The sequence below is a fragment of the Protopterus annectens genome, chromosome 8.part0 (genome assembly GCF_019279795.1).
Source record: "Protopterus annectens isolate FY-2018-M chromosome 8.part0, PAN1.0, whole genome shotgun sequence".
Classification (NCBI taxonomy): Eukaryota; Metazoa; Chordata; order Ceratodontiformes; family Protopteridae; genus Protopterus; species Protopterus annectens.
This window is the reverse complement of record NC_056741.1, coordinates 1,366,962,561-1,366,987,803: the sequence shown is the minus strand read 5'-3', so window position 1 is coordinate 1,366,987,803 and position 25,243 is coordinate 1,366,962,561. Positions and strand designations below refer to the sequence as shown.

Sequence of the window (25,243 nt, the reverse complement as noted above, 5' to 3'; positions counted from 1 at the left end):
TTTTGAACATACCAAATATTACTTATTTATTTATTAATGACATTTGATTATGGGAAAGTCTGTCTGGTTAGGAGTCCATTTTTAGTGGAGGCCTGGAGAGAAAAGCTCTAAAGTATTACAAAACATTTTAAGAACAATAATTTTACAATCTTTAAAAATAATACAAAAAACAATGATAGATTAAATAATTATACCAAATTAAACACAACATGAAAACAGATACAAGTTTTATTATAATATTTAATAGTTAGAGAAATTTTAGCCCATTTGTAGAGAAATTAAAAATGAACTATAATACAAACATGAATTGGAATACAAAGTGAGAGAAAAGCAGGCTTATGGTATACTTAAGAGAAAAAGTCAGAGAAGAGAAATTGCTAGAAGTAAGGAAGTGAGTGATGAAGTGAGAGTAAGGAGATGCAAAGGATGAATAGATATTTGTTCACATTTAGGGATTATCCTGGTGTTGAGCAAGAGCAGAGCCAGCTTTTGGCTAGGAAGTCTTCTATGAGTCTTTGTTATTTTTGGATTAATGTTGTAATCTGCCTACCTGTGAATTAACCTGCAAAGAGGTTTGCTTTAGTTTATTGATTTATTGCAGTCAGTAGCTTTGTGCTGCATTACTGTTTTTCATTAACGTACACTTCTTCTCCATACCACTCAGTTACTGAATTATTGAAATCTGCTGCTAGTCTTTCACTGAAGAAATACTCTATCAGCTTTTCTTTCTGCCTTTTATTTATTTATTTATTTAAATGTCTTTACTAGGTTAGAACGCTGATCAAACATGGACCCATTACAGGCTCAGCGCACTGGAAGCTGTTCTCGGCAGTCAGTGACAATGCTGTCTCTCAAATGACCGTATTCTGTTTATGTAGAAACATTCACATAATATTCACAGTTTTAGAATTGTTGCTGAACGTCATTGATTGTTATAGAAAACTACAGCATTACTTTTTAACCACGCGGAAATAGTGGACTGTATAAAGACATAATATTTTGACTAGTTATCCCCTGAGAGATAGCAGAGTCTTTTTTCTTTTCTATTTACTGCAGGAAAGACTATGAGGGCTTTACACACAATAATATACTAATGCCTGAATGCTTACATATTTCCTTTTACTCTGAAAATTAATTTGTGAGCTCTCTGTTGATTCTTCTAGTTAACTCAGATCACCTGACTCTACTGCTGTGTGTTTACTATTCTCCTGTATTCACTTATGTGCACTGACAGACTGTCCCTCAAATGAGTCATTTGCCACCTTGTTATAATTACTTCCTCCACTGATTGAAATCATACCTGCAGCATTAAGCACAATGTTAATGCATTGGATTTATACTTATGCCAGTCTTAACTGCCTTATACTGATCTTTGCACATTTCTGCTAACTAGAGAATACCATATTTTATTGTTATTTGTTTAATTTACATTATTGTGTCCTGTTAACATCATACTTAACTTTTCATTTTCTGTAACTAGGTTATGACTGAAAGAGAAATCCGAGGGTCCAGCTCTCCTGACTGATAAATATATAAAAATATATAAACAAATAAATAAATTGATTGACTGAATCTTTTTGATTTACTACATATAGTGCAGACAAACCATCAAGCTATTGGATATAGCCCAGTCCTTCTCACTGGTGCCTTACCCCTCCTGTCATCTATGTGTCTCAGTTCTCCACCCCTTCTCCTTTTTCAATGTGCCTCTGACTTCTGTCCCATTACTTTTTAGGCTGTTGCCTACTGAGTAAAATCCAGTCTTTACCAGCTCCAATTGACTTATGTCAACCACATCAGGCTGGCCAAATCCCTCTAATTAACATATTAAATGTTCAGACAAGCAGCCCTATGTTTACAGTGTGCCACAAAGGCTTTATTCTGATCACTGTATATACAGCTGGAAGTGGTTTTCTCTTGTTTTATTATCTAGATAAACAATTTCACTTCCAACATTTTACTCAATAATAGACTGATAATACCATACTGGCATCTTTTATTCTGTTCTAGTACCTTCCCCTTGCCCTATCCACTCCTAGGCAAACAATTTCCACAATAACTAAGGTTTACCATCAAAAGACATGGAAACATCAGGGACTACATGGAGACCCCACTCAAACTGAGGACTTACACATGCAAAAAGGAATCTAAACCTGTAGCCCACTCAGCTGCACCTACTGCAAATAATGAGCAATAAAAAACACTTTGACTGCCCAAACAACAAAAAGGAATTTCCAAGCCACTACATTGGTAACTGCAACACCAATATGGTAGTCTACAGAGCACAATGCCACCATTGCCCAGTTTTCTACATGGGAAGGCTATCAATAAATTGAAGACTAGAATAGGAAGGCACTACACAGACAATAGACATGGAGCCCAAACTAACCCCATGGTAAAACATGCAGAGGAGAAACCAGGGCACAAAACCTTTATTTTCCATATAATTTACACCATACAGCATAAAGATCTTACTAGGAATGAGAATGATGTATTAGAAAAGAAAGCACTAGAATGGCAAATAAGACTGAACACCAGAAAAAAAAACAGGCTTGAATTCCACCCAATCCATTAACTGCATTCTAAACTTCAGGAAATTAGACCCATCACTTTTTTTAATAACCCCACACACACACACACACACACACACACACACACACACACACACATACTTTACACCACATTCACACTTAAATGAGACTTCACTTATAACCCCCCATTGCTAGCACCTAGAAAGACCTTGTTTCTAGACACCTGCACACTCAAAGAAACAGGCAACTGCTACAATCCAACAGGAGAATTCAACTCTTGAAGCCTGGATGATACTGATTTAGAGTAGACTCCAGGACCAAAATCATGGACCAGAAGTGGATAGCACAGCACAGGGCTCATCATTACCAGCTGGGCAAGGCTGACTGAATGTCCAAAGACGGTCGACAACATAAGATGTCCTCACCTTTCTGTTAAATGCAGACTGGCTTTTTTACACATTGAAGCCAGATGATGAGGCATTAGCTTTGGTGACACATTCTCACAGAAATGAGTTAAAGTGCTGGGAAGGTCTTAGACCCAAAGGAACCCAGGTTCAAAAGCCACCCACACCCTTATATTCAGAAGAGACAGGATGTGCTAAATCCAAATGATTGGCCCTGTTGCCTTCTTTACTGACTTCCAGAAGATCCATCAAGCAGATCCAATGAAGATTTACAAAAGCACCACAGATCTCCAATACTGTGTTCCTATAAGGCTAAGCATCCTTACCCCCTTTCTTTTTTCTAAGAAGATATCATGCCAAAGATACAGCAAGAACCCAGCTCGAGCAAAGACATCGGAAAAAGGACTTTTGTCAGTTCTTGATTCCAGCATGTCTTAAACAGGGTTGCCAGATTTCTGACTGGCCAGGTAGGGACTAACAAAAAAAAAAGAGCGAGAAGGTCTTCCACGTCTTTATGGGCCAATCAAAAAAAAAATCGCTGAACACGGAGCTACTTCTGTTTAATGCAGAACATCGCAGTTCCACATTAAACAGAAGTAGCTCTGTTTTGATTGGCCCATATACCGGCATTCAGGCCAATCAAAATCGCTAAACACGGAGCTTTGTTTAATGTGGAACTTCCGCATTAAGCACAAGAAGCTCCGTGTTTAGCGATTTTTGATTGGCCCATATGCCGGTATACAGGCCAATCAAAAAACAAAGCGGAGGCTGCCCGGGATTTACACCGGCAGGGTGGGACTCTGGATCAGGCTGCTGATCTCGGGACAGTCCCGCCCAAATAGGGACATCTGGCAACCCTGGTCTTAAACAACTTAGATAACATTTAAGTCTTGTTTTCAAAAACGTGGTACAAATATGCTCTTTAAGTCTGGAAAAAAATTATGATAAATAGTAAACTCATTTAAATCTTAGTTCTTTAACTCATTAGACAAAGAGATATAAAGACATTACCTTGTATGAGCAAGAAAATCAATCAAACTGTCAATGCTTCACCTTAAAAAGACTGCTCTAATTAATGCTTAGTTTTTAATCTTATTTTAACATTTTCAAGAAATGTTTTTCAAACATTTTTGTACTATAAACTGATCATGTAATTAGAAACTTGTAAGAAGCAAAAGCAACCCTGCCTGAACCATGCCCCCGAAGGACAACAGTAAGAAAATCTAACCAACATGCTAAATGTGGTAGGGACATGCTTGGGCATGCCCAGATCCAGAATGCATAAATACCCCCTGCTTAGCCATTAACTTAGAAACTCATCTGCTGTTTACTGATGATAATAAATAACCCCCTAAACTGCAAAAAAATTAATTTTAATGATGTGAACCACTGAATGAGTACTTAACCAAAGCTTTATTCCCTTACAGGTAACATCAGCTCAACAAAATTTCAAACCAGATAAAATCGTGAACCCAATATGACAGACAAGGACGTGTTCCACCTAATATTTTACTCAGTGGGTGATCAAGCCCTCAAACGAACTGAGATAACAGGTAACACAGTTCACATGCATCAGCAGCCCTGGACAATCCTCTATTTACTTGCTTTTTCCATACAATAAACTAATTAACCTCTTTGGTTAGCATGTTATATGCTCCCACAACGGACCAATCCCCAGCATCTGCTCCAATGGATTAAAACAAAAAAAAAAACAAAGCAAATTTAAACCAGAAAGCTGCACATGCTCATCTAGTTTTGTTTTCATTGTTTTAGTCTCATCCCTCCATATTTCGAGAGGAGAGAGAGCTTTGCAGCTAATTACCACATTCCAGGCTAGCAAGACCACTGAATTTGTTCATAATGTGTGATATTTTTAGGACCTTCTCTTATCTATCTTACCTCTTCCTCCAACATAACCCATATGTCTCCCCTATGCCTTGATGTCCTTCTCCTAACCTCTGGTGCTTACATCACATCTGTATTTATCACATCTTAAAGGTCCTGTATTTCTCACATTTTTTTCTATTACATATTCATACCATACCATCATTTTACACCTTTCTCATTTGCATGCCTTGTGCATGCTACAAAGTCATTGCATCAGTCCTCACCTCTCCCTAAACATGTCCCTTCTGCATGTTATATCAAATTTTGCAGTCGCAGACTATTGCACATTACTCTATCCTTCAAGAAATGTTATCTAACAAAGGAAAGAAAAGTCATTTTGTGCGAAATCCAGATGTATTGTAACATTTTCATTTATTAACAACTATAATTATATTATATTGTGGTATTGTGGAGACAGTAAGATCAGCCCTGAGCATCCTTTGTGGACACACACACACACTAACTGCCCCAGCACTTATGAAAATGAGTTCAATCACCATGGCTTTGGTAAAACCTGAGGATATCTGTGACCGTCTATGCTAATGTCTACACCATTAGCACACCCCCCTTGCTTAGAAGTAACATTATTCATCTAAAAACATTTGTTATGATTTAGGGTTATAGGGAGTAACAACTAAAATAAGGCATACCATTTTGAGAGTCTGTTGGCAGCATTTGAAGTGGTGTGTGTGTTTGTATAATATATATATATATGTAGTACGTGGCAGCAATGTATTATTTTGAGCACAAATGAAAATTTCTGGCTACGTCATAATTCTGATCTCATTTTTTTCTGAGTCTTGACTGAAAATGATAAACAAAGAAGCAGAAACAACCTGTAGAACTACATATAATTTATCTGTAGCTCATAATCCCTTATTTATTACAAAATGTGAATGTTAGCATGGCTGCATCTTGGCATATATTTTTGTGTGAATATTATGTATAAAAAAGGTTTGACGATGGAATTCTACACTGTGTAAATGCTGACAAATTTTTTGCACTGTAATCTTCGATAACATCTGATTTGATGTCAGTAGCTGACCTTAATTCCATAATTTCAGACGGGAATCATATACAGTTGCATGAAAATCCAGGAGGAATGTTTTAGTCAGTAGAAGCTAGGATGTTACTAGTGGTAGACATTTCTTTCAATTCTGAATTTATCAGTCTGAAGCAACATAGAATCTCATTAAATAATGTTTACTAGCTTCTTTGGAATTCATTGCAATGTATTTATGTGTTTATTTACTTTATTCCATTGCCAACTGGTTGAATGAAGTGATCCAAAGAGAATCATTTCCAGCTATAGCCTAGGCTCAAAATTTATCTATCCATGCATCCATCCTCAACACCTTTTTCCCATTTTGCACAAAATTCATAATTATACAAAAAAGAAATAAAAGTCCAAAGTAGTATCCTTTCCAATTTATGGAAAGCAAAATCATATAGTATGAAATAAATAAAGCTGAATTTACAATGTAAGCAAAAATAAATACAATAAAAAAGAAATGAATATATATTATATACATTTAATGTATCGGCATTTAGCCATAACTATGGCTTATAATACAGGAAGTATCCTTTGTTTCAGGCTAACCAGACTAAGGTAATATCTAACTACTGTGAAAATTAGAAGGATGTTAACAACAACAAAAACAGTCTTGCAAATTAATATTATATTTCTTTTCATTAACATGTGACAGCATACATCACATACTGTTTCTGTACATTTTGATGTATTTTTCAGTTATATCTATTCAGCTGACATACATGGGCTTAGCAGTGTACTTCTCTATATAGCTTGATTTTATATGCATCTTTAGTGAAGATGATGATACAGCCAACTACAGTCTTTAGATGAGAGATTACATTAGTGTCCCATGTGCTTATGTTGTCGGTAGTTCATGCGGATGTGAAAGATACCATAGTCCATGTCGACAAACAGCAGAGGAGTTCCAGCCGATATCCTCAGTTCCCCCAGTCATTATAAATACCATATTAGGTCTACACTGAAAATGGCAGCAATCCCAACAGGACTTCTGAGATAAAGAAATAAAAATACAGTAACTACTTCTAGTGCACTAAAGGAGAGCTCTGTAGTAATATTACAGATTTACTTTGTTATGAAATGATTGTAATGTGGTGATAAACACAAAGTGAAAACAGTAATCTCTTTGAGTCCTGTTAGGACTATGGAAACTGAAATCACTGTTAATGTTGTTACTCTTCTATATTTTATCTAAAAAACACTTTACTAATCTGCTCTGTAAGTCTGTGAGAAAAGAGGAACCGTTTCTAAGAAGATGCTGCAGTAATGTTGCTATTCATTATAAAAGGTTATGTATCTGTATTGCAGTTTAATCTGGCTTTGCCATCAAACTGACTGTATGAAGATTCATCCTCCCATTGCTGTTTAGGTCTGTCAGAATGTCATTGCATGACCTCATTAGTAACCATAACTGCTCCTGCTCATTTTTATTTTAAGGTTTGCTATCCAACTAAGCAAAGTCTCCAGAAAGTAAATATGTATTATGGCTGGCTATGACTTTTTTGTCTTGTTTTATAAATTCTCAAGATACTTACTACTCCAATCCAAAACTTTTGTGGACCTTAATACATAAATTCAAAAACCTTGGAAAGACAACCAACCAAAAAACAACAACTCTTACTGCTAAGGATCTGGCCTATCAAGCATCTATTTTAATAACTACATCCCTGCACTCTGCACTATGGAAGAAATTCTTCATCAAACAATTGCTCAAAGCTGAGTTTTCTACAGTCCTCACAAACTACAGACCCATAGCAATGCACTCTTTCTCTCAATCCCCTATCTAAAATTCTAGAGAGATGTGTACATTCACAATCCATTAATTTCAGACAATTATCTTTTCTGTCCACCATAACACTGCCTTGGGCCCAACCCTAGTATATACAACCACTGCCTTGCTAAGCAAACAATAATGCTGAATAGGGTGTGTGTTACTGTATAAAATAACTCCTGCCCTGGAAGGGAGTTATTTACACAGTAACACACTATGGAGGGCATTATTGTGCTTAGAGAATGGGCTGTTTGTAAAATTGTTGTGTTTTACTTACTTATTTTTTATTCTTCTTTCGGCTTTTCCTGGTTAGGGGTCGCCACAGTGGATCACCTGCCTGCTCATGATTGGCAGTGGAGTTTTACTGTGTCGAGTTGCCAGCCTTGCCCAACTTTCCACAGGAGGCACACACACACGCATGCACTCATGCCTAGGGCCAATTTAGAGTGTCAAATCCACCTACAGCATGTCTTTGGGACGTGGGAGGAAACCAGAACACCCGGAGGAAACCCACACAACCATAGGGAGGACATGCAGACTCCGGACAGAAGGCACCCGGGCCGAGGATCGAACCGGAGAACCTCTTTCTGTGAGGTGGCACCGCTAACCGCTGCACCACTGTGGCTGCCCACTTACTTATTTTTTATTACTATGTTATTTTTTTATATATTTTTCTTGTAAAATAGTTCCTCCATCTAATGTTTCAAACTTGCTGTAGTATGTGTAAATGATGTTAGAAGAAGCATTTTGCATCCAAAATATGACATTTAAAAATATATATCGAGATATTTACTTTATTTTTAGTCCCTTACTCCTAAAATGTGTGGTTTGCTCCCAGTCATTGGGGAATGAAGTCACTAAATAATGATATACACTTAGGTTTCAGACTTTATTTCCTAAAGATAATTCATGCTAACCCAAATACTGTTGTTTAAGCAACTTTGTAATTTTATAAAAGCAATATTCACACTCTGTTCCTGTTTTTGAGCCTTTGCTCCCTATTATTTTAGACTTAACCCAGATTTCTTAAGTTAAAAGGTGCTGCCAGTGGTTGATGGATTTCACTCTCTGTCTCTCACACACACACTCACACTTGCACTTCAGAAAATGCATGCTAACACAAATCCTATTATTCAAGCAACTTTGTGAATTTATGCAACAATATTTAAATATGTTCCTATTCTGAGCCTTTGATCCCCCTTTATTTTGAGCTTTATCCATATATCTTGAGCTAAGTGGTACGCAAACCTGCTGCAACCAGTGTCAATTTCTTTCACTCTTCACACACACACACAATTCTGCTTTCATGCACACATATATGCAGACAGAAAGATCAACACACAGACACACACACTTTTTTTCTGTTTCATTTATTTTTCCCACTCCCTAAACAGCAAAAGCTCTGATTAGCAAGAATAAAATAATGGGAACCATTAGGTTACTTTCAGTCCAAGCTTCACAGCAGCTTAATACACTGCTGTGAAGCGTCAGACTCATTTTAGCCTGCATTACCTGTAGATTAACACCCTGCTGGAGAACATTCTTTCTTCAATCAGGGTGCCGATCTACAGTACATCCATTCTCTAAGCTTCACTGAAATAATTAATCACAACACAACCTTGTCTCCCTACCCTTTTGTGATCTGCCCAAAGACTCCAGTACTGTCTGACACCAAAATCTCCTATGCAGACTCTCCTCCATTGACTTTGTAGAATCCTCACTCCACTGGATCCATAGTTAAAAACAACAAGCAGTGTAATAGCAAAATGACTCATCCTATTTCTTACCGGAATCAGTAGGAGTTCCTGAATGCCCTCTTCTTAACAGTTACTATTTAGCATATTCACGAATGGCATACAGACAGCCTGCAAGCATGCATCATTAGTATAATATGCAGCTGACTCATCTCTCGTCTGTACAGCCAAAACCCTTCCTATACTGCAATAACTCAGTCAACAATCCTTTCCTCCATAGGATCCTGGCTAAAGGATACCCAGCTTCTCTTAAACCCAAAAAAGGCCAAGCTTATTCTATTCATTCCCAAATAGTAACTATATGACCAAAACAATCTTTAGTTAAAAAAACTTTAACTTCATCAGTTAAAAAATAAATAAATAAATAATATCACATAGAAAACTACCATTTGTGACCACAGACAACCAGATGATAATCTTCTTCTGGCTTTTTCCCCGATTAGGGTTCGTCACAGCAGATCACCTGTCTGCTCATGACTGGCAGTGGAGTTTTTACAGTGTCTAGTTGCCAGTCCAGCACTCAACCTTCTACAGAAGGGAGACACACGCACTCACACCTAGGGCCAATTTATAGTGTCCAATCCACCTACAGCATGTCTTTGGGATGTGGGAGGAAACCAGAGCACCCGGAGAAAACCCACATGACCACAGGGAGGACATGCAGACTCCACACAGAGAAGGCACCCCAGCTGAGGATCGAACCAGAGATCCTCTTGCTGTGAGGTGGAAACACTAACCTTTGCACCACCGTGTAATAGTAATAATAAAAAAAAATTCTTCACTGATACAAGTAAAACAAAAACATGTCTATGTTTTCCCTGCTTCCAACACTCATATATGCCTCTCTAGTTTTTAACAATGTAATTCTTCCCTATCAAATAAATCTGATCAATGCTACAACAAAGCCACAAACTTTGCAACAAACCAACACTACAAAACCAACCAATGCCTTAGTCTTAAATGCCTAAACTGGCTTGAACTGTCACTCACATTGATATATTCACAATTATTCATGAATACAAACTAATCCACTATCAAAAAGAAAATACCTAGCCAGCTCAAGACAATATCATTTTGCCTTACTCTCCTAAGAAAATCTTATAATGAAAACTCATATAGCTAAATCATAAAACATTGCAGGTGATTCATTATACTCTGTGTATCAAAAAAATGGAACTCCATCCCAGCCTACTTGAACCAATTTAACAGCACAACATTTTCAGCACTTTAACTGAGGATACTTCATGGATACTTGGATATGTATCTGTAAATTGCAGGTTAGACATAATACCTTTCCAAGAAAGCAACACTTAATATAACCAAACTTCCCCACTGCAGTACTTTATTTCTACTTTCTGCAGTCCCTTCTCTCTATATCTCCCTAATACAATTTCCTCATAGGTGCTCATAGGTTTGTACTAGGCTAACTGCCCTTGTGAGCCATTTTAAGCCTAGCCAATTATTCCCTATGAGATTCAAACCCTGTACCTTGTGTTTGTAAGGCAAACACCTTAACCATTAGGCCACCCTTCCATTAGTTTCTTTTGAATACCTATATAACAATCACAACTATCAGATGTTTGTCTGTTCAAGTTAGAAGCTAACCTCTTACCAACTCCTTTAAAGACATCACAGGCACGTATACATTTAATTTAAGATTATTGATACCTTAACTGGAATCTTAATGCATGTGTTTGTCTTCTCATTGTGGAAATGTTTTACTCTTATTAATAGTATGTAACACTGTTATCACATGGTTGTAAGATATGCCTGATGTACACATTTTCTGTGTCCTTATTGTAAATATTGTATATGTTGTTTATAACATTTCACATCCTTTATTATTATACTGTAAAGTGTTGTACTGTGGGACTTTTCTCCCTGGGCCTCCACTAAAAAGGTTTAATGACCAGTTGGACTTTCCCAGTACACAAAGGCAATCAATAAATAAATGTTTGTCTTTTTGGCTTTTCCCGGTTAGGGGTCACCACAGCGGAACTCCGGTCCGCTAATGATTGGCAGTAGATTTTTTATGGTGCCGAGTTGCCAGCCCGACACCCAACCTTCAGCGAAGACACGCCCATTCACGCATGTCTTTCGGTGGTCACTTGACCACGGGGAGGACATGCAGACTCCACACAGTAGGCACTCCAGCCATGAATCGAACAGAAGAACCTCTTGCTGTGAGGCAACTACGCTACCGCTGTATCACCGTGGTTTCCTGCAATCAATAAATAAATAAAGTAATTAAATAAATAAATAAATAAATGTTGAGTATAACACAGTTTTTATGCCCATTAAAAAGATTTATAATGAAATATCAGGCTAAACAAGCTGTCACAAAATTAACTAAAAGATGAACAACCCAAAGTAACTAAAATGCATTGCTCAACATTGCACAACTAAGTGGGAATGAGCATTGCTAAATTATATATTTTTATTCACCCTTGTCATCCCTCATCTGAATATCACAGGCCTCCACATTTCCCAGCTCTCTTCCATTGATACTACCATTTCCCAGCTCCCTTCCATTGATAGTACCATTTCCCATCTCCCTTCCATTGATACTACCATTTCCCAGCTCCCTTCCATTGATACTACCATTTCCCAGCTCCCTTCCATTGATGCTACCATTTCCCAGCTCCCTTCCATTGATGCTACCATTTCCCAGCTCCCTTCCATTGCTAGTACCATTCCCAGCTCCCTTCCATTGATACTACCATTTCCCAGCTCCCTTCCATTGCTAGTACCATTCCCAGCTCCCTTCCATTGATACTACCATTTCCCAGCTCCCTTCCATTGCTAGTACCATTTCCCAGCTCCCTTCCATTGATGCTAACATAAATTATTTATGGGCAATTCATTTGCTGAGAGCCTCCTGACTTCTAGAAGGTAGAGCCTTACTCTTACTAAATGCTAAGGCTGAGGAATAAAGACTTAATGGGGAGCAGCTGGGGGCTGGAAGCCATTATTCCATGGTGGCCCATCAAGCTTCCTAACAGATAGAGTGATGTGCAATGATACCAGTGCACCAGTGTATATGATGCACACCAGCTAGTCAAGCTTGCTAACAGATATTGTGATATGCAATGATACCATTATACATGATACTCAGACCAGCATGCCGCACATTAGACATGATTTCATACCCCAGCTTTTGCAAGTTGAAGTTTGCAATGTCCCTGGTCTCCAGCAGAAGTCATGCAAACATAGAGACACCTTCTACCCTCCACACCAGGATATGAAAGCTGGCTGATGGCCAGTTCCTTTTATTCCTCCAGCTGACCTACCTAGCATAAGCAGATGCCTTGAGCCTCTATGCATAGACCATCTTCAAACTGTACACTCTACATGAACTTACATGCATGTATATAAACAGAAATCCACAAGTGTGCACATGCCCGCATGCACACAGACACACACACACACACACACACACACTCTGATGCCCTACCATTCAGCTGAAATCCATCGCTCTAGTAAAATGAAAAGGGGTGGGCAGTTATTAATGTAAGGGTGAGGCTCAATATATCTAGTCTGCACTCCCTCTGATACCAACCAATGTACTTGTGGAATTCACCACCTTGTCAACTCTGGTGTGTATCTAGAGAGGCACCTATACTATAAGAGCTATTTTAGTCATTGCTGAACTTGCCAGGAGTATTCTGAGTCAGCAACATGATTTATATTTGTGTTTTAACTTATTATGTGTATGTTTTGAGTTTGTACCAAGCTTATACAAAGACTTGCCATTCCATAGTATAGAATGATAAAGCCCTGACTATGCCACAGGTGATCTGAGTTGAACGAGTGGCTTAGGAGGCTGTATGTGCTGGCAGAGGATAATGGGAATAAGCTGTCACTGCCAGCTTCCCAATCCTTTGGGAGGGAGGTGGCTCTGGATTTCCACATGGAGCTCAGGTCTATTGAACCTTCCCTGTCAAGTATGATTGCACTGTGAGCCAAAAAGATCTCAGTGTGTGAAGGCATGCTTCCCCTGGGAGGGTAGTTATGGTGGAGCATGGAAGAGTAGCTGTAGTGGAATGGGGTGCTTTGCTAGGGAGAGAGTGAGCTGCCCTACATGACAGGCAAATCTAGCCCCCTCTCCACCAACTGACTATTGCCAGAAGTGGATGAGCTCATGGAGGATTCCTGGGCAAGAATGAATGGGCTATACGTTCTCACCTTCCCCAGGATTCCCATCTCCTGCGACCACAGAATGAATGTGCTGTACGTTCTCACCTTCCCCTGGATTCCCATCTCCTGTGACCACAGATTGAATGGGCTATATGTTCTCACCTTCCCCAGGATTCTCATCTCTTGCGACCACAGAATGAATGTGCTGTACATTCTCACCTTCCCCAGGATTCCCATCTCCTGTGACCACTAAACGAATGGGCTATATGTTCTCACCTTCCCCAGGATTCCCATCTCCTGCGACCACAGAATGAATGTGCTGTACGTTCTCACCTTCCCCAGGATTCCCATCTCCTGTGACCACTAAATGAATGGGCTATATGTTCTCACCTTCCCCAGGATTCCCATCTCCTGTGACCACAGAATGAATGTGCTGTACGTTCTCACCTTCCCCTGGATTCCCATCTCCTGTGACCACAGATTGAATGGGCTATATGTTCTCACCTTCCCCAGGATTCTCATCTCCTGCGACCACAGAATGAATGTGCTGTACGTTCTCACCTTCCCCAGGATTCCCATCTCCTGTGACCACTAAACGAATGGGCTATATGTTCTCACCTTCCCCAGGATTCTCATCTCCTGCAACCACAGAATGAATGTGCTGTACGTTCTCACCTTCCCCAGGATTCCTATCTCCTGTGACCACTGAATGAATTGGCTGTGTGGTCCCACCTTCCCCAGGATTCCCATCTCCTGTGACCACAGAATGAATGGGCTGTACGTTCTCACTTCCCCAGGATTCCCATCTCCTGTGACCACTAAACGAATGGGCTGTATGTTCTCACCTTCCCCAGGATTCCCATCTCCTGTGACCACAGAATGAATGGGCTGTACGTTCTCACCTTCCCCAGGATTCCCATCTCCTGTGACCACAGATTGAATGGGAAGACTGGGTTCAGGTAGAGGAACTATCTGGCTTGGTCATAAGGGGATACAAGAAAAAAAAAACTTAGACACAGATTTGTACATGATTAATGATTATTATACATGCAGCTTTCACACACACACACACACACACAACTTATTCATAAATGCACCCTTACATACAAGTACGTATGCATGGTTAGAAAAAAATGTGCATAGGTGCACATAGTTCACTGCATATTTGCAGACACTTGAATGCATGACTGCTAAGGCAAATATTCACATGCACAGACATGCAAATATACATAAAGAAATGCTTATATGCTGATGTTTATAAAGAGAAATTCACATACATGCTTTCAAACAATGTAGCATACGTATACAGTTGCATACATGCTGGTGTATACATGTAGGCATGCATGTGTAGGGAAACAAATGTAAGTGAACGTAAAGAAGCACAAAAATACTTATATATGTACAGACAACACAGGCATACAGACATACTATCACACACACCTTCATATGCATTCTTTCAAACACACATAAACTCATACAAATAAGCTGACTCGCACAAACCCCTATGCATACAGCTACATGCATACACTTAGAATTATACCCAAACATACATACATACACCTACTTCTGAGTTTGCACATGTACTTGTGCAGACACACACACACACACACACACACACACACACACACACACACACACACACACACACACACACACCTGCATGTGCATCCATACACAAGCATGCATATAAGAGGTTCAGATGGTGACAACACCAAGGACAGTAAATATGCCTTATGCGAGATAAGGAAGTGGGGTGATAAACTAATGGCGATGTCAAAGGGGCAGAGGATCAGGAATCAGCCCATCTTTGTAGGAACATGCCATTTCTTTGGAATAATAACATCATGTATAAAGATGTGTGTATGTGACAAGCGTATGAGAAAAGATGTGTATGTAGACACTGGGTGGAGGAGACAATGAACTATAGTGGGTAGATGAAGAGGAAGGGTCTGGTCAAGGGAACAACTCAAGTATACAGAAGTAATCCACATTCTGCAAAACAAGGACAGCATTCACTGAGATCTGTGGGATGGTTCAAGGAAAAGAATGAGGTCTCTAGATGAAGGTGAGGAAAGACAAATAAAGCAGATGTTAAGAGAGGAGGACAGGAGATGGAGATAACCAAGAACAAAATGGGTTTGTGAAGGACAGTCAAGTGAAACACCGAAGAATACAGGTGTCTACAGGCAAAGACAGTAGGTTAGAAGAGTGATCAAGAAGATGGTTTACAACAGGTGTTGTCAGAGGTATGCTCAGCTGTTCAGCACTGAATGGGGGATGGGGGTGTACAATCCTGTTGCATTCACTGCATATGACCTGTTACTTAGAGATGGTTTTCTGCATGTCCTTAGATAAGTGCCTAATATGATAAAATTGTAAATATTATTCCTTAAACTTATACTAATATTTAACCTAGTGTTTTTAGATGAAAACTCACGGAAAAGAAACACTACTGTTATGTCAGGAAGCCTATAAATAACACATAGAGACAGCAAATGTGGGTTAAATGCCATGAATTCTAAAGAACAAAATGAATTCTCTCGAAGTCCTTGCACCACATGGCATGCCAATACTTTAGCCAGCTCTTTCCTATTAAAGGCATATATCCCATCTATCAGAATATGTAACAATATCAAGCTGTACAGAGTTTTAGTTAAAATCAAAGTGTCTTTTATTAGCAATGCAATGTTTAAAGAAGAGACATACAGTAAAACAAACATTTAAAACTGAGTGTCAGACGGTATTGCACTAAACAGAGAAGATCAGGAGTGCAGGAAGAAGTAAAAGGATGCTTTGTTTAGGGGGACACCTTTACAGATTTAGCTTCAAATCATGAGCTATTCCCACTTCACATGTAAGTTGCATGTGGCCTGGGAATAGTTCATGATTTGAAGCTAAATCAGTAAAATGTTGAGATCTAATAAGTTCCCTTTAAAGGGAGGCTAGGCAGTTAATGTTAAGCAGTAAGACTGAAGCGAAATAACCAAAAAGGAGAGAAAAGGGTTAATCGAAACACACCAGTCTTTGCTTGACTGAATCTGAAGTCTATTTAGCATAGTCTTCATATTCAGTCAAGCAACCTAATCTTAAGCAAAATATACAGCAGTGTCCAGGTTTGTACTGCCTCCAAACAGAATGTGCACGTGGCCACAGACACAGTGTTAGGTTTTTCATCTCAAGCTAGTGATCTTAGCTCATGAATGGACTTCTCGTTAGAAGACCACCCTAGCAGGAAAGTGTCAAATTAGCAGTTCTCTGGATGGTGATGTGGAAGTCAGATGTGCATGGTATAAGAACAACCCAGACATGGCCCAGAAGTAGTCACACATGCCACCAATGCAACAATTGCTTAATGGTGCATCCATGTCACTGTGCATGACATAATTGTACTGCAACTCTAGTAAAAACCTAAGTAAATATAAGCCTGTACTTCAGCTCCATGTGTGGCTACGTGTAGCCACCACCAGGCCAGTGAACCCATTTTTGTGGTAGCACCACAATGCCACCCTTATTAGTTCAGCATGATGGAAAGGTAAGGAGGCAGAGGTGATGAAGAGAGGCTGTACAGGACAAAATGGGAGCATAACTAAAGGCATACTTGGAGGTAAAACAGACTGTATTCTAACAGATGCATGATGTTTTATGCTATAAAGATAATTTAAGTGACAAAAATGATAAGCAAATGACAAACTTTTATCAGAACTGTGATGATGTGAGGTAGTGCCAGATGTGCCAGGGAGAGTAGGGCAGTGCATGTGTAACATATGCCAGCATAGCTAGCTGGAGGTTTGTAAAGAATTATATGCCATTTGAATATCAAAACTGATTTGTAAAGATGCTTGTGTTATAAAAGTGTATTTGTAAAGTTGCTTGTGATAAAAATGTATTAACAGTGGGCCTTGCTGGACAGAAAAGAAATATACATGTATGTTAGACTGTATTATTGTAACTGATGAAATGTATATATTTTAACAGAGGATACTGGAAGGAAAGGGGTTAAGCTCAGCCCAGCTAACCTTAAGAAAAATAGCAGGAAATGAAATGACTTGATTTAGGTCATAAAATTTTACCTTACAGGTTTAAATGCAGCCAGGTACATAGTGTCTGTGAAAACCTTAGGTTAGGATTCTCATCTATTCTCCTTAGTAGTGAACTAATTGCTATCCTGGGGTGCCAGAGAATAGTTTGTTAGTCTCTGCAGGATGACTTTAATAATTGGCTTATTTTCTGGTGTCATTCTAAGTGGGTGCAATATTTGTCAGCTTGGAAGGAGATGGTCAACAGACCACACTGCTTTGTCAGGGATGGTCTGCACCTTTCCCCTCTAGGCTTTCAAATATTAGCTAATACATTGTCTTCCCGCATAGTGCCTTTTTTAAGCAACGCCATACTGAAAGTACTTCTGACATAGAAAATCAAAACCAAAAATTCTAAAGGCATTACTGCTCAATGCTAAAAGTCTAAACAAATAAAATCCACTCCCTAGAAGCTGTCTTCACCCTAGAGAATGCTGATACCAGTGCGGTCACTGAGACATGGTTTAAAGCCATGGTGAGCACACCAACAGTACAAAATTACAATGCTTCCACATATTTAGAACAGCTACTACATAGACAGGGACAGAGGTGTATGTATTTACATCAAAAATAAATACACCTCAAGGCTTGTCAAACAGGACAATTCACTTGAGGTGCTCCATGTCCATATCACCATAGGCAAAATCCAATATCACTTCCTTGCCAGCTATAGGTGCCCCTCTATGACCCAGGAAACCAATACCATGTATTTAAACTTATTAGAAACACTAACCATCCAACCCAATATCATATCCATGGGCAACTATAATTATCCCACTATTAACTGGGAATCCTATACTCACCAAATTTACAGGCACAGAGATTCTTGGATTTTGTAAACACAAACTCCCTGAACCAGATAATCAATACACCAACCAGGGGTGCAGCCATACCGGATCTGGTCCTTACTAATAAGGGAGAGCGCTGCACATTCCCTACTGTAACATCTTTCCTGGTAAGGTCAAACCACAAAATGGTCTCCTTTGAAGTAAAAATAAAACTTGGACCCCCAGCTAAACCTGGAATATTAGGAACTATTCTAAGGCTAACCTCTTGCTATTAAGTGATAACCCGGAAAAATGTCAAGCCCCATAAACCCTGAGAACAATGCTGCCTATGCAGAACTGTTCACAGAAAGCCTGTACAAGCATGTTAATAGCTACATAGAGGCAGCTGTACCCACCAGGAAGAAGTACAGAACTAACTCAAACAACAAGCCACCCTGGTGGAATCACAAAATCAATAGGCTGTATAACAGAAGGAAGAAAATCATGGCAAAAGTTAGGAGGTGCAGCACCCAGCAGGATAACACCACTCTTATCAAACTAAACAAACATCTCTGAGGACAAATAAAGTTTACCAAAGCCAAATGTGAAGCGAATTTGGCCTCCCAGGCCAAGGACAACCACAAGGCATTATTTAGCTATGCCCGCAGCACTTGCTTAGAGAAAAACAGCTCTTATACTCACTTTCCTCACTTGTCTAGAGGAAAGTAGTTTTTTATTCAGGCATGTCCAAGGGTCAACTCCCAGTGTTCTCTCCTGTCTATATGATGAATCTGGGCATCTTGGGGAAATGTAGCAATTGCCTCATGTACATAGACAACCCTCTCCTCCTACCACCCAACACCACAACCTGTGAGAGATGCACTTATCTAGCCAAACTGGAGGTAAAGCTCTCTCCAACCAAGACTGAACTTGACAGTCGAGAGGAGAAGGTAAACACTTGCACCACACCACACATCACATAGTCCCACTAAACCTACACCACTAAAATCCACACAAAGAAACACAAAAACATTCGCGGAGGCTCTCAATAATAATCTGCCCAAGCAACAGAGACCTCCAAAGCAGAAATGCAAGCAATCTCCACCCCCCAATACAACCCAAATGACACATAGCCCACAGAATCAGCGTGCCAAGAAACCAAAGCCCATAAGGCAAACCAACGTGCCCAACACACTAGTCATAGATGACTCTATAGTCAGGCACACTGATGTCCCACTCACCAGACTAAACAAGGAGAAGGTTACTGTCAGCTGCCTGTCAGGTGCCAGGATCCACCACATAACCCACGCACTCAGGTCACTCCACAACAAGTACAAATATCACTCTATCATTGTCCATGTTGGTGTGAACAACCTGCAATCCAAATTATAGCTTGTTACAGATCCCCCATCATGGACTACATAAAAAGAGACATGGAAGAGCTCTCCAATCTTGTAGCCCAGGCAGATGTGACTCTAGCCCTGAGTAGCATCCTGCCATCACCTAGAATGATACCGCAGTACAAGGACAAAATATTGACTTCAACAATTGGCTAAGCTTCTGGTGTCATTCTAAGGGGATACAGTATCTGTCTGCCTGGGATGACATGGTCAACAGACCATGATGCTTTGCCAGAGATGGCCTGCACCTGTCACCCTTGGGATTCCGGATACTGGCTAAGGGTCTTGCTGCCCCTATAGTGCCTTTTTTAGGCAAGGTTCAAATGACAAATTCACCACTGTAGCAGGAACAGGCAAGCAAAAACTGATGGTAATGCTACTCAATGCAAAAAGTCTAAATCTCAAAATGCACTCACTCGAGGCACTCCTTAAAATGGAGAACATCGATATCTGTACAGCGACTGAGATCTGGTTAAAGGCTCTAGACAGCACCCCTGCATTTCCAGGCTATAACTCATACCACACTTTTCGGCCATCTAACCTGAACCAGAACACCAAAGGCGGATGTGTGTCCATATTCATTAAGGATATCCACACCTCCAGGCTAGTTCCACAGAATAATGCATCCGAGGTTATCCAAGTGCAACTAACTCTGGATAAAACTGCAATCCAAATTGTAGCTTGCTACAGATCCCCCACCATGCCTTAGGATTCTCACTCCTCTTTTCTTGATATACTGAAAATATTAGGGATCAACCAAACACCCTAATAATGGGTGATTTCAACTACCCCACCATTAACTGGGAAAACTACTCATGTACCAACTCCTTCGCTCATTGCTTTCTGGAATTCATAAATTCCAATGCCCTGGATCAACTTATCCACACCCCCACCAGGGGCAACAATATCCTAGACCTAGTCATTACCAGCATGAGTGACTGGTGTTCCACACCTGAAGTCAACTCCTTGATCAGATCCGACCATAAGCAAATCACCCTAGATATCCGCATCCCATCCCCACCCACCATTAAGGAAACCATGGTAAAAAATTTCTCCAAAGAAAACTTCATGCTTCTTAAGACAGAAGCGGTGAACTTCATGACACCCATGCAGATGGACAATACAGTTATGACTGCTGAATCCTACACAAATGCACTCTATAAGCACTTACACAAGTGCATGGATCGTGCTGTCCCAAACAGAACCAAGATGCTATCCTCCAAAAAAAGGAAGCCAATCTGGTGGTCCCCTGCCATAAACAAACTCTACAACAGAAGGAAGAAACTGTTGCAAAAGAGAGTAAAATCCCATGAGTGGAGTGGCTCCCTTATCAGCCTCAGTAAAAAGCTGAGATCCCTTATAAGATCCTCCAAAGCTAGCTGTGAAAACAAAATCACTACTGATTCTAAGGGCAACCACAAAGCATTCTATAGCTATGTCAAGAATCTCAATGGCAACACCTAGAACTGCTCTGAGTTACAGCACAACGGCATGAAAATTACAGAACCAACTGATATTGCCAGCATCATGGCTGATAGGTTCAGTGCTAACTTTACTCCCCTCTCACCCCTAAAGGACCCATATCTATATAGGAAGAATGCAGAGTCCCTGTAATCACATCTATGCAGGTAAAAGCTGCACTCTCTAAAACCAAAAACACAGTATCCATGGGACCGGACAACATCCCAGGCTGCGTTTTACATGAACATCAGAACAAACTGGCTCCCCACCTAAGCACCATGTTCAGTCATAGTCTCACGTCAGGCTTTGTGCCCACTGAATGGCACACAGCAACAGTTATCCCACTCCACAAAGGGGGAGCCACCACTGATCCTGGGAACTATTGCCCTATTAGCCTGATGAGCCTGGTCTGCAAGGCCATGGAATGTATCATCATGGAACTCATAAACAAAGACATTAGTAACTTCCAAACTCTGGACCCCACCCAGTTTGGGTTTGTGAAAGGCAGATCATGCCTTCTGAACCTGATCGACTTCTTTGAGGCAGTCACCAAAGCCATAGATGAGGGTAAGGTGGTTCACACAGCCTATCTTGACCTCGCCAAGGCGTTCAACACCATCCCCCATTCTGGAATTATAGCTAAACTCACTAGACTAGGTATAAATCCCTACGTCACAAGATGGGTTGCCAACTGGCTCACTGACAGAACCCTCACTGTAAAAGTTGCAGACTCCAAGTCTGACTTCAAACCATTGACAAGTGGAGTACCACAGGGTTCAGTCCTGAGACCTCTCCTGTTTGGTATCTACTTCTCTGAAGTACAGGCTAACACAGAAGGCCTCTGGCAAACAAAGTTCATAGATGACTGAAAACTAGGAGTCATAGTCAAGTCCCCAAATGATGTGGACATCCTACAGGAGGACCTCACTGAGACAGATGCCTGGTGTCAGAGGCATGGCCTCAAGCTCAATGCCAAAAAGTGCATTGTCATTCCCTTTGGTAAAAACTCTGTACCCATGAACTACCACATAAATGGCAGTCTACTTAATGCCGAATGTGTGATAAGAGACCTTGGAACCCAGGTGGCAGTAGTCTTTCCTTTGATAATCTCATCGCCACAGTAGTCAGGAAATCCTTCTGTGTGGCACAACTCATCACAAATGGGTTCTCATACAGGAAAAAAGAGGTCATTGTTCCCCCCTACTCAGCACTCATTAGACCCATTATAGAGTGCAATGCCCTTTTTGGAATGTACCTCACAAGACATCTGCAGCAGCTGGAAAGGCCACAGAAGTACCTCACAAATAGGATTACTGACCACAAACAGATGCCCTACACTGACTGTCTCAAAAAACTCCAGCTTTACTCTGTAGCATATCGCCTACTCTGAGGAGATCTCTGCCTAACATATAAAGCTATGTTAAACCCACAGTTGTTGGACATGCTACACCTAAAGAAATCCCAATCCCTCCGAGCTACACGCTCTAGGGACCTAAACCTTGTCACCACAATAAACAGGACATGCAAGGGATAGATTCCTGTCCCAGAGACTTCCCATACTCTGGAACAAGCTACCCATCTATGTCAAGCAAAGTTCGTCATTAGCACACTTCAAGAAATGTCATGATGAGTGGATGGGAAATAGGAAATACACCCCGGGGATCACTTCTGTGGCTCTGCTCAACAGGGGCACAGGAAATTAACTTTCTTGGGTGGTGTAAGCCAGGGAACCTTGGCTAGGCTTACTTAGGCCCTTGGGCCAATAGCCTAGTACCTACCTATGAACAATTGTGTGCAGAGCTCATTGTGTATGGCGCCACCTATACTGAGCCAGATAGACATGTTAAGATCAGTGAAAGAAATAGACTGCAGAAGGTCAATAAAACTCAAAAAGTTAGAAGTTTGATAAAACAAATGAACACAGAAATTAAGACTGTCCATAGAGATCTATGTGATGTAATAGAAGTAAACAGGATATAGTACTGTGCAGCTAAACTGATAACTGATATAGTTCTGCCACAAGAACATGGGGTAGTGAGGGAAAGGAAGGGGAGAAATCAAATACCATCGTGGAAGTATTGAACAGAGAAAACTATAAAGCAATAGAGACAAGAAGTGTCAGTGTTAGAGGAGTATAGAACAGGGAACAGATCAACAAAATTACTCAGAAAGATAGATGTGATAAAGGCAATGCACAGTATTAGAAAGATAAGGATCTGTCATGTACTATCACAAATAATAAACTAAAAATCTCAGCACAGGTGGAAAAAAATAGAATATATGCAGATAAATATAAAGGAAAAGTACAAAATAAGCAATTTATTGATGACCCAAAAATGTTTTATAGAGAATTGGGAAACAAGGTAAAAGTAATTGAAAGACCACCACAAAAAGAAGAAATAGATACATTTTAGAGAAGTATTTATGACGATCCTGAGAAACATAACAAACATGCTAAATGGATAGAAGAAGTAAAAGAAAGAATAAGAAGTTTAATGGTACCGGATATGAAATGGGATGAAGTAACAGCCAGAGAGATTGAAACAAAGTTAAGGAAAGCCTTCTTCACGTATGTCCGCAATCTCAAAGGAAGCACCCAGATCTGTGTAGAAATGGTGGTCAAGAACACCACATATACAAATGCCGTAGCTATAGCAAACTTGCTGGCTGACAGATTAAGCAAAAACTTTACCCCTCTGCCCCCCCACCAGTAAATCAGCACATCCCCAGAACTTGCCCCTTCCCCTTATATCTAGGAAACAGGTCATCACTGCTCTCACAAAGGCAAAAAATATAGCTTCCATGAGACCCGATAACATCCCAGGCTGCATCCAAAGTGAACTCAGGCAGGAACTTACAGCACCATTAGGCACCCTGTTCAATCAAAGCCTGAGTATTGGCTTCATCCCAGCTGAGTGGAGGACAGCCACTGTCATCCCTTTACACAAAAGTGGAGCATCCACTGATCAGGGAAATTATAGACCCATCAGCCTAACTAGCCTGATCTGCAAGTATATGGAATGGATTATCATGGACCTAATTAACGAGGACATTGGAAACCTCCAAACACTTAATTCCACATAGTATGGCTTCATCAAGAGAGGTTATGTCTGCTAAATTTGGTCAACTTCTTTGAGACAGTCACCAAAGCCATGGACAAGGGGAAGACGGTGCACACCACCTACCTTGACCTGGCCAAAGCCTTTGACACTATTCTCCACTTGGGCATAATAGATAAACTCTCTCAACTAGGCATCAATCCATATGTTACCAGATGGGTAGCAAACTGGCTCACTGATAGAACCCATGTAGTCAAAATAGGGGAAGCCACCTCAAGTAGTAGACCCATAACAAGTGGCGTACCCTAGGGTTTGGTCTTGAGGCCTCGGTTATTTGGTATATACTTTTCTGAGGTGCAGGCAAAAACCAGTGGGATATGGCTGACCAAGTTTGCAGATGACTGCAAGCTGGGTGCTGTCATCAATTCCCCTAGTGATGTGGACATGCTACAAGAGGGTCTCACTCAGACAAGTGACTGGTGCCAGAAACATGGACTCAAGCTAAATACCAAAAAATGCATCATCATCCCCACAATTTATCACATTAATAACAATGTCTTAAGCATGCAATCAGTCATGAGGGATTTGGGCACCCAGGTTGATAGCAACTTGACTTTTGACCACCATGTTGTTTCAGTTGTACAGAAAGCCTTCTACATGACCCATCTCATAAGTAAGGGTATCTCATCCAGGGACAAGAAGATCATAACATTCCTGTATTTTCCCTTATAAGGCCCAGTATACAGTACAACGCCCCTATTTGGCATGTACCTCGCAAAGCACAAGCAGCAGCTGGAGACACCACAGAGGTTCCTCAATAGGAGAATCCAGGGCCTCAAATGTCTACCATACATGGATAGGCTAAAAGCTCTATCCCTTTACTCAGTTTCATACAGACACCTCAGAGGTGACCCCTGTCTGGCATACAAGGCAGTCATGGACCCC

The 25,243-nt window shown here is 40.4% G+C and overlaps 1 pseudogene; it reads left to right on the top strand.

Annotated features, from left to right (window-relative positions):
- The window catches only part of LOC122808491, a 64,972-nt pseudogene that overhangs the window by 737 nt on the left and 38,992 nt on the right, over nucleotides 1–25,243 (top strand).